We start from the raw sequence: 11,970 nt of genomic DNA, 5'->3' as shown, positions 1-11,970 counted from the left end.
TTCGAGGAGGCTGGCGTCGATGATATGGACGATGTTGCGGAACTCGCACTGCTGGAGAGGAGTTTGGAGGATGCAGATCCTCCAAATTAACCTCCAGCACTCAAAGGCGGCCTCCGCCGATCTAGTGCTTCGTCTAGGAAGGGACGAAGCCGACGTTGTCCTTATCCAGGAACTGTGGCTGAGTAGCTATGGGATATCTGGACTAAGGACAAAAAGCCATAAGTTCCTGGCGGCAAGCAGCACAGGTAGAACCAGAGCCTGCCTGTTGGTCAGAAATGAGCTTAACGTTTTTCTTTTACCTAATTTCAGCAACGAGGACGTCGTCACCGCTAGGCTGGAGGACAGTGCTAGGGAAATCTGGCTTGTCTCAGCCTACATGCCGCACGACGACGAGGTGGAACCATCTCCGAACTTGCTGCGGATGGCTCTGGCAGAGGCCAGGCGCAAAGGAGCTGCGGTTATAATAGGCTCGGATGCCAACTCAAGGCACACCGTCTGGGGGAGCTTGGACACAAACGCAAGAGGTGAGTCACTTTTTGATTTTATTTGTGATGTAGACCTTTTTATCTGTAATAGGGGAAACTGCCCTACTTTTGTGACAGCTAGCAGGGCGGAAAGTCCTTGACGTCACGCTAGCCTCTAGGGAAATTGCTCCCTTGATCTCGAAATGGAGAGTTCTAGACGACCACTCCTTTTCTGATCATAAATATATTGGGTTCAGCTTGGACGCCTCGCGCCCGAAGCATTGCACCTACAGAAACTTCAGGATTACCAATTGGGTCCTGTATTGCAGGAAGCTTCGAGCAGCTCTTCCAACCGCGCCTGACAGGGATTCGATCCTATCTGCGGACGCGATTGAGGAGCTCGTCGAGGTTTTCAGCTCTGTTAGCAGATCTACTCTTGAAAGCTCCTGTCCTCTGAAAACTCAGAAAAGTAAAGGGAAACCCCCTTGGTGGACCTCGAAGCTAACGGAGATCAGACCTTCGACTAGAAGACTCTTCAATAAAGCCCGTAAAAGTGGCTCCAGCGACGACTGGGCGTTGTACAAGGCCGGATTGGCCATTTACAAGTCCGACTTGAAGAAAGCCAAGAGGGCTTCGTGGAAAGCCTTCTGCGGCAGTGTAGAGGGTTGTCACGAGTCCTCAAGGTTTAGACGCATTCTTGCAAAAAATCCTACTCCGGTGGGGTATCTAAGAAATGCAGATAGCGGGTGGACTACGAGTAGCGAGGAGTCGCTGAGGCTACTCCTAGATGCTCATTTTCCACTGAATCGCTTTGCTGAAGAAGTGCCACTGGGGGAGCTTCAAGAAGGCTGTACGGCCTTCTTGGACCTTCTGGATGAGCGTCACCTTACCTGGGCGATGAAATCTTTTAAGCCCTTCAAGTCCCCGGGTCCTGATGGCAGCATACCGGTGCAACTACAGCGAACGGTTAAGGTGTCATGTAGCAGTGGGCACCTTTCTCGACATCGAAGGGGCCTTCAATAACGTGCGGCCAGAGGCAGTGGTTAAAGCCCTCGAAAAGTTTTAGGTGGAATCGAACCTCAAACACCTCATTTTCAGTCTTCTTTGCGACAGAACTGTCGTAGCGGAGTGGGGTAGTGCCAAGTCAACCAGAAAGGTTGATAGGGGAACTCCGCAGGGAGTAGTACTCTCCCTACTGCTCTGGATCTTGGTGGTAAACGACCTACTTATAGAACTCGAGGAGCAAGGCTGTCGGGTGATAGCCTATGTTGATGATGTGGTTCTTATGGTTAAAGGTAAATTCCTGAATACCGTCTATGAGCTCACCGAAGGGTACCTAAACGTGGTATCCAACTGGGCAAACAGAAGCGGCCTAGCCGTCAACCCAAGTAAAACCGAAATAGTTTTATTCACTAGGAGGTATAAGATCCCAAATGTGCCTCCCCCCTCTTTCGGGGGTTCACGTCTTCAACCTGTTGATAAGGTGAAATACCTAGGGCTCATCCTTGATAGAAAGCTTTCTTGGAGGCCGAACATCGAGGAAAGAGTCAAGAAGGCATCGGTCGCCTTATACTGCTGCAGGGGAGCTATAGGGAAAAGGTGGGGACTCTCACCAAAGGTGGTGTTCTGGCTCTACGAAACCGTAGTCAAGCCAATACTGTTCTATGGTGTGTTCGTCTGGTGGAAGGCGTTCGAAAAGACTACCTTGGCTAAAAAGCTTGAGCGAGTCCAAAGAGCGGCGCTCATCAGAATCTCCGGTGAACTGCGAACCACACCAACGATAGCTCTCAACGCTATATTAAATATAGCACCTGTGGTTATTGCCGGTAGGTGCATTGCTGCGAGGTGTGCTATTAGGCTCAGAGAAGCTGGGCTTTTGAAGAGGTCCGAACAAGGACACGCCGCAATTCTCTCCTCATTCACCTGTATTCCTGAAAATTTGGATCACTGCGTCACAGCGGCCACTCGAGGCGGCTTTTTCTCTGCTCATATCCCGACGAGGGAGATGATGTGGTTCTCGGTCGAAGCTATCAGGCTCGTTTGGGTGCCTGGTCACAGCGGAATCGCTGGGAATTGCAAGGCCGATGAGCTGGCCAGGGGGGGGCACCCTTGCCCCGCTCACATCGGAATGGGATCGAGTTGGTTCTCCACTAACGTCTGGCATTCTGGCTCTGGACCATTGGACCTCGCGTGCGCTCAGCAGACGCTGGTCGACGACCAGCTCCTGCGCGACTGCGCGATTTTTCTGGCCGAGAGTGGATCGCAGGAGGTCGGGGGATCTTCTCGCCTTGAACAAAGTTCACCTCGCCGACATGGTAGCAGTTCTCACTGGGAACTGTCCAATGGGAACTCATGCGGTGCGGCTTAGAATATTACCCGATGGCAGTTGTCAAAGCTGTATGAAGAAGGGTGAAGTGGAAACATCCCGGCACTTTCTCCTCCATTGTCCGGCTTTTGCTAGGTTGAGATTGAAACATCTCGGCAATCACACTTTTGGCGGACCAGAAGATCTGGCAGAAACAGATATTGGCCGTCTCAACAAGTTTGTGATAGGCACAAAGCGCTTTGTCGACATGTAAGGGTCTATTGATCCGGCTCATAGGAGTTTTGGGTACCACAACGGACCGGCGTTTAAGCTATCCAAGGGTGATCCTTCTTAGGATCGACCCTCTAACCTAACCTAACCTAACCTAGAGGTGACAGATGTATAATCAATAGAGTAACACGTCGATGAAAATAAAGTAACAGATATGCTTTTTACTGTTAACACATGGATAACAAATGCGCTAGCATGTTTGTACTTAGTGGTAACTAACTATTAACAAAAACAATAATTCTTAGGGTAACTGATATTACTGTTATGAATAACACATAGGTAACCCATTCGCTAACACATGTATATAGTAGAAGTAAATTCTAGCTCACATATTCGGTTACACATGCATTTGTTACATCTACTGTTAACAGATTCGGTAACCAATATATGTCATACTCCTTACCAAAATAAAACCAATAGGATACACCTAGAAGAGGTATCATAGAGAGACAACCTGCCATAATTGTAATTGGAAAGAACGTGAAAGACATTGAACATCCAAGGGGAATGGTTTACTTTTTTCCCACACGTTTGCTAACAGATATCCGTCTTACAAGGCAGTTAGCTATTTTTAGCCGTCTTGTAGAACGTAAAGTATGCAGAAGTGAACAATAACAACTAGTTAACACGTTTGCTAATATATGCCCGTCTTGGATGTGAATAAAAAAACAAAGTGCGTACAGTCCCCCGGAAGATGTGAATGATGGCAGATTGGAAACATGAAAGTATTGAAATCAATGTTATTATATATATACATATTATATAATAATTTTTAACAAATTTTTATATTATTTTCAAACACAAACACATTTTTTCAATTTAATTCTCACTTTCAGCGGGCGCTGTATTCATATAATATTAATGAATTATTTTAGATAAAATAAGATATTAAATGTTTAATTTCTATTTTATTAATTTTTCTTGCGAAACCTGCATCAAAACTGGTCCCCCCTTTTGTAGTTGGATTATTCCTACCATTAATCCTTTCTTAAGAGAATTTATCTTTGAGGAATTGTAGTAATGGCGCAGCTTCTGGCAGTGAAAAATATACATTAAAATCACCCGCAATAATTACCGGCTGTTCACAATATCATTGTAAAGGGGGAGTAGAGAAATTATCAGCTGATCAGATGTTAACAAAGCGACAGCTGAGACGAGTCCATGGAGAAACGTCAAGTCCGCTTCGAGGCTGAGTTTCTATTGACATCCAAGATAGGTGAATTTTGACCTACAAATGGTTGCATATTGCTATCTTCTTTTAATTTATGAGAAAGTTGTCCCAAAAATATTGGTTATATGTAAAACTTTAATATATTAGGTCAAGTAAAAAGTTCGTTAGGTTTTTATTTAAGAGATGGCGTTAATGTACATAGTACTAGTGGTACGTGTCGAAAACGTGTTTCTTCGCGCTAAAAGTTTGTTCTTGACAGTTTTTCGATTGATTGACTCAGTACGTTGTGAGCGCTCGTCAAAGATGGACACCAGCAAAGAGAAAATTCGCTATATTTTACAATTTTTCTTCGATCAAGGCGAAAAAGCAGCCAAAACGGCTGAAAAAATTAATTTAGTTTATGAACCCGATACTGTAAACGAACGTGTAGCACAAAAGTGGTTTGCTAGGTTCCGTTCCGGTAATTTCGATGTCAAAGATGCACCACGCGTCGGGAGGCCTGTCGTCGAAAATTGCGATAAAATCATGGAAATAGTGGAAACAGACCGTCATGTGAACACTTATTTAATTGCCGAGGAAATAAAGATAAGCCAGAAAACCGTTTGGAACCATTTGCATAACCTTGGATTCAAAAAGAAGCTCGATGTTTGGGTGCCACACGAACTAACGCAAAAAACATGATGGACCGAATTTCCATCTGCGAATCGCTGCTGAATCGCAACAAAATCGACTCGTTTCTGAAGCGGATTGTGACTGGCGGTGAATAATGGCTGGTCCCCAACGCCAGGCCACACACGTCTTTGGTGACTCGCCAGAAGCTCCTGGAGCAGGGATGGGAGGTTCTAATGCACCTACCTTATAGTCCGGACCTGGCACCATCTTTTCTTGTCCATGGCGAACGCGCTTAATGGTGAGAAGTTGGCCTCAAGAGAGGCCTGTGAAAATTGGCTCTCCGAGTTTTTTGGCAATAGGGACGCAGTCTTCTAGAGAGGGGTATAATGAAGTTGGTATCTCGTTGGCAACAAGTTTACGAACAAAACTGCGCATTTTTGACTTAAATCGGATAAATGTACACAAAGTTATCATCTTTTGAAAAATCAATAAAAAACCGAACGAACTTTTTACTTTACCTAATATTATATTATATTTTCAAAATAAAATCAGTTAATATATATTTAATATATGTTCTTAAAGGAACGGCTATTATTGGCAAGTTCTAGAATAATTAAGATATAAAGGCATAAGCCTTTTTAACTGTGGTAAATTAATAAATATTCACCACAGAAAAATGTAAGGTGTAATTGAGAAACCATGTCAAATAACGGAATGCAGAAAATGCTTATTCAACGAAGAAACAGAAAATGTTTATAAATTCAAAACAATCTTCGTAAAATAATGAATATTTAATAATGCTCTTAATAAAACTGCTTACACAAGAATTTTCATCAATAAGCAGGTGTGTATTAGTGCATATAAAGTAATAATAAGTAATAACTAAAATAAATTTTTTCCAGAGAAAACCTGTAAAAACTAATAAATCTGTTTTAACCCGCTTATAATATGCATGATCGGTATATCGTTTTAGAAGGATTTTATAAAAAGTTTCCATATCTTTGGAATGATAATTACATAACATATAATTTTATAGTGCTCACCACCAAAAAAGTTAGCATCATGATCAATTTCTTCATTTAACACCTATATTTGCATTCATTGATACAATTTAAAAATCCAACCTGATAATATCAATACTTTGTTTAAATAAAAACATGATTTTTTCTGTGCCAAACAATATATGTTTGATTTCATTAGATTTTATTTATTATTTTTGTACATTTTCTTATTTCTATATTACATTTTCCACACCACCATGAGGTATGCAACTAGGCGCGTTACCAATTTTTTTGGGTGTTTGGTTCCCCAGGAGGCCTATTTTCATCCATATACCTTAAAACTAAATAACATAGTTATATACAATAAATAATTAAAAGAAAACAAAAACCATTTTAAAAATTCATTTTACAATACTACTTATATAAATACAATTTATGTGCACGCATTGCAACAGTGGAAGAGAACCCTTAGAAAATGAAAAATGATGTATGGTGGGGTGGGGTAGGACCTATCAATAAAAAGTGCGTAATGTGCCTAATAGCCAGAACATACGTGCATTCCTATCTTAATAATTAATTGATCACTTCAAAATGTGAAAATTACTATTACGTTGTAATCAGGACAATAAATGAAGATTTTTTTTTCAGATAGACACCCGGACAAAGAACTTCAGACAAATCTACATGTGTGCAACACATACAAATTTCACATGCTTGAAAGCAGGTGTGCTCGTCTGTTTATGAAAAATTTTAATAGAAAAATACGTTCTTATTCTAATAAAAAGGCATATAAGAACGTCTGGCTCTGACGAGAATCAGTTTCATCTTCAAGGCGATGTATAGGACTCTTACAATTATGAAGTTTTAAAAACTTTGAATACATATAGCCGCACAAATAAACGAACGAAGCCTACTACGATTAAATATATTAAAAAATTTATCAAAAAAAAGAACAAATTCGGCGGTTTTAAAGAAGGTTGGATACTTATAAATATACAAATTCCCGGAGCTATATAATGCGAACATCGCACTAACAACCGTGTTGTTGAAAACCTGTGTAGATAAATGCACACTCAATTTCTTAAAAGTTGTAGGCCTTAGATGAGCCGAAGTTATCTTAGGCGCACACCTAATACTTTGTTGGGAATCTTGCTCTTGGAATTGAATTATATCACTCCATTTTGCAAGATGACCATTAAAACTAACTAAATACTTGGTATTTTGCAAACAATTTCGCGCACTTTTTATGAAATGAGGAGAATCGTTAAAAATACGATTTTCTCTCTACTGACTATGAAAAATGGCCTACCCTCTGTCACTCCTACAACAAGAGCAAAATGCACAAAATTTTACCCTTGGTCACATACAAAATGGTAGGGGTGAAAACCTATCCCCTGAAGTTGTGACACAACTTCAAAAATATATTGTTTTAAAACATCTCCTTTGCATGATTTACGCACAAAAAAATATGCTAACGGTTGAGACCAAGGCTTCCCACCTATGCCTTGAACCATTCGTGTTAAAACACTTGAAGCAACTCTGGAGGTACGATTTTCATCGCCATAATCCTTCAGGCCTACAATTAAATCCCTATATCTACCATACTGCAAATGGGACTGCTATACTTGCAACCAGGACTTCGTGGCCAAATTTGAATAATTTGTGTCAAAGTTCTTGGTGATGGCCAATTAAAATAGGGCTTTAAATATTTTTACGCTACAGGGGACAAGAAGTGAACCCCCAGAGCTATGGTTTTTAATTTCCTATCATATTTATTACCGTGAAGATTACGATTATTATTTGTCAAACTATTTTTCACACATGCAGCAATATGTGGAGGCAATTTGCTACATAGCTCAACAATTTGCGTACTCTCATTTATTTCAACAGACAAACTGTTTTTTTAGGGCCTCAATCTCTTTTTCTAATTGTTTGTTTATTTCTTGCACCTCATTTTCTAAAGGATAACAATTTTTCTTTTCCTAGGTTTCCCTTTACTTAGGTAGGCATCTGTTTGTGTTTTGCTATTTGTCGCCCCATTGTTCAAATTTCCTAAAGGTGAGAAATATCAGTGTTCTTCAAATATATTGTAATGAAGGGATAGATCCTCATGTACTTCATGTGAACTCGAAGTATAGTCTCCTATCTCGTCACCGAAAGTGTCTGAAGTATTTAGAGTATCCAGTTCGACAGGTTCACAAAAACTGCCTATATCTAAACTACCACAGTCCGAAACTACCTTCACTGTTGGCACTAACAAATTGTTATCGGGGACTGCCCCTTTGGATAACCTTACATTATTTTTGTAGCGGTGCGAGAAGAACCTATCGCAGGCATACAATTCAGTTATTTCGAAATCGGATACACCAAGTAGGTGCATCCATTTCCTCCGCCTAAAAAGCAAAAATAAATAACACATACAAGTATTGTATGTTACTATATAAAAAAATATTCAAATAAATAGAAAAATTAATATGATGATTGTTTAAATAAAAATTTAAGATGAAACCACTTTTGTGCTACACGTTCGTTTACAGTATCGGGCTCATAAACTTAATACATTTTTTCAGCCGCTTTGGCTGCTTTTTCGTCTTGATCGAAGAAAAATTGTAAAATATAGCGAATTTTCTCTTTGCTGGTGTCCATCTTTGACGAGCGCTCACAACGTACTGAGCCAATCAATCGAAAAACTGTCAAAGACAAACTTTTAGCGCAAATAAACACGTTTTCAGCGCCGTATAGTATGACTTGATGCGACACGTAACACTAGTACTATGGACAATAACGCCATCTCTTAGATAAAAACCAAACTTTACTTAATATTCAAATATATAATATATAGAAGTAAAAAATTATATGTAAAAAACATTACACAAATACCAAGCGATTCCAACTGTTTGAAAAAAATTAAATATCGCAAACATTTATAAATAAAAAAATATTCATTCGGGTACTGATTGTACAAGTAGATCCACAGAGGAGGCAATAAAGAGACGATCCCACTGTATGTCGGTTCATTTCTGCTGAAACGTTATGAAACACGGTTAAAATATATTAATTAATATTTGGCCATTGCTGCAGTTCTATATTATATTCGTTGCTTATAGTGTGTATTTTAAATTTATTTTTTTCGAATTTTAATTTTTATTATTAAGGGCACACCTAGTGTGATTTTTGTTTTGATAAAATCTATTTTTTAAAAATATCATACTAAAATTTTCATATACAATAATATATAAATGTTTTAAAAAAAATCTGAAAATGAGTAACATTTGAACTTAAAATGCGAAAAGAAATTAACGACAAAAGCTTTGAAAAAAAATATGGTCAAAAATTAATTATTGAATCACAAAATAGAAGCATTTCATTAAAATTAGCATAGGTAATAAATTATCGTAAATTCTGAGACCTGAGCAATAACTTTTTAATTCAAATCGAAAATTTCATATTTTCCCCTTGAACACTTTTACATTATTCATAATAAATCGTCATGGAACTTCGTACACATATGTCTTATGGTATTAGAAAGGACATGGGATATTTATTATTAAAATCAAATTATAACTTTTAGTTTTTTGTTTTTAAAATAATTTGAAAATAGAAAAAAATTATTTTATTTAAATTATTCAACAATTTTTTTTTGTTAATAATTTTTGTATGGAATTCAATGCGAGCGAAGTTGTGGTAAAAACTAGTATATATATAAATAAACATATAAAATGAAATCCTTTACTCACCTTGGCATTAACTTAGAATTATATATTAATATGGTAATTTTGTATGTGAAGAGAATAAAATATTGTACAAATGTTCAGCGCTAAATGCTAAAATATAATATAAAACATAAAAAATAAAATTTATGAATAAATAAATGTATACTTAAATTAAAGAAAACATCGGCTCAATAGTTATATCGTAATATATATACAATGATAAATTTTGCTTTATTTATTATATTAATTATTATTACAATGATAAATTTTAATATATGGATTATAAGAATTATTATGACTTATATAATCATATCAAATTCTTTTAGAATAATTATTTCCACTAATAGTTAACGACACTCTAACTTAAGTAAGGAGCTTTTATTCGCAAATGAAGAGTGACAACGTAATATCTGTCCTTTTGATAACGATAGATGGCAACACCTGAATTTCGAATTTCATTGTAAACAAGTTATTAGTTACCGTATTTGATAACTCTTTTTCCATCTCTTCTCGCTTTCGTGCTCTGTAATCACGATAATATTTAGTTGTTATCTCTCTTGATCCTCTAGAACCAGTTAAATTGGTTTATTGTTATCATTGTGGAGCATGAACCTTGATTCCAATGCGTCGCCTGTAGCCTCCTTTTCACTAATTTTAATTATATTCAACGACGACAAGCGACAGGCAGCATCTGTCAAATATTAACATACACTCGTTCTTATAGGCACAGTTATTCACATAGCACACAAAGACGACGACACGACAGCGAAATTTTCTTGGTCGGCAAATGTCGTCTTGAAGCCAGCTTCATGAACATTTTGAAGACGGCAGCAACATATCAAACAGCTAATGAGCAATTTCGTTTGTTTCGTTAATTTTTTTAGTTGAAGAGCGATATGACTTTTTTTTTGTAAAACACAAATTGTTAAGGAAATTCAAATATTTTTTATTAATTATTTATTGTGAAGTACATTTCATACAATTAAGTTCTGAATATAACATCATTTAAATGGCCTCCACGACTTCATCTAGTCGTATGTCATGAATAGCACGTCCAATATGGACTTCTAAAGCATGAAGAGAGTCTGGTTTATTGCTAAAGACCAATGACTTCAAATAACCTCTTAAGTATTAGATTAAGCTGTTTAGACCAGGAGTTACAAGGTAGACGATTTATCAAGACATCCGTTAGAATTGGTGTCAGAAGTGGGATGTTCAAATACATTCCCAAGGAGTTAATTGTTTTAAAATGGCAAAGTTTAGCGATCTGAACATTCCACTACTAGAAGATTACACAGCTGGAAAACGTGGTTTGGTAACAAGTGGAGTAAAGCTCGAATTACAATCACGGTTACGAGAGGCCATGGAAGTAGAAAACATTAATGTTGACGAATATGTGATGACGCAGATGTCAACGCAAATATCGACACAGTTTAAAGAGCAGGATGCACGTATGACCCTATAAATAGCAAAAGTTTCATCACAAATGTCGCAGTTAGGAACGCGATTGTCAACGCGTTGGAAGAGCAGGAAGCGTGAGTACCAGTACAAGGGTCCTCACAGTCGGAAGAGCGTATATTAGCACATGTGTCCTTACAGTCGGAAGAACAGGATAAAATTAAGGGTGAAGCGGATGACGCTTTGCAAGAAGATCCAGAATTGCAAGGGGTAATGCATGAAGTGGAGTTGATCAAATGTACAATAAGTGAAGAAATAGATTCAGAAAGCTTAGTCCTAAAAGCATTTTGGGCAGAACAGAGCAGTTTAAAGTTAGTATGGCTGTTTGCATCGAATATGGAATAGCGAAGATAGACAAAGCTGCCGAGTACTTATAATTGTTCCGAAGGTTAGAAGTCTGGAAAGTCTCATCGAATTGCATAACGGTCCAAATGAAGGGCACTTGGAAGTCACGACAAGCTCAAAGAAGTTAAAGTAAATATTTTAATGGGCTGGTTGGCGTCGATTAGCTGCGGAGAGGATTGAATTTTATGCTGGAAGAAATGCAACAAATGGACTTAGGTTCAAGAGTCATGTCCAGATGAAGCAGTACAGAACTAATGCACCATTTGAACGGATTGCCATGAGTGGGCATGATCCATTTCTAAAAATGGCCAAAAGTATACACAATTCCTAATCAAGAGGCTGAATAGCGAACGTATTCATCAACAAGTGGGTAACGAAATTCGCTGTTTTAATGAAATTACGTTCTAACCAAGAATGAGTCCGCCAATATGTCTAATCGGGACGATCAGACTTGGGTGAGGGACAGTGTGACGAACACGGATGATAGAATGAAATCAAATCGACAATAAAATGCCAGATTGCGAAATTCGAAGTTGCCAGAATGTTCAAGTGGCAGAGTTTTGTTAATGATCTACTATATAAAGGCTGCCGGATTGTGTTACACACACAA

This window comes from Bactrocera oleae, chromosome 5, assembly GCF_042242935.1.
Source record: "Bactrocera oleae isolate idBacOlea1 chromosome 5, idBacOlea1, whole genome shotgun sequence".
NCBI lineage: Eukaryota > Metazoa > Arthropoda > Insecta > Diptera > Tephritidae > Bactrocera > Bactrocera oleae.
The sequence above is the reverse complement of the archived record's forward strand: the minus strand, read 5'-3'. Positions refer to the sequence as shown.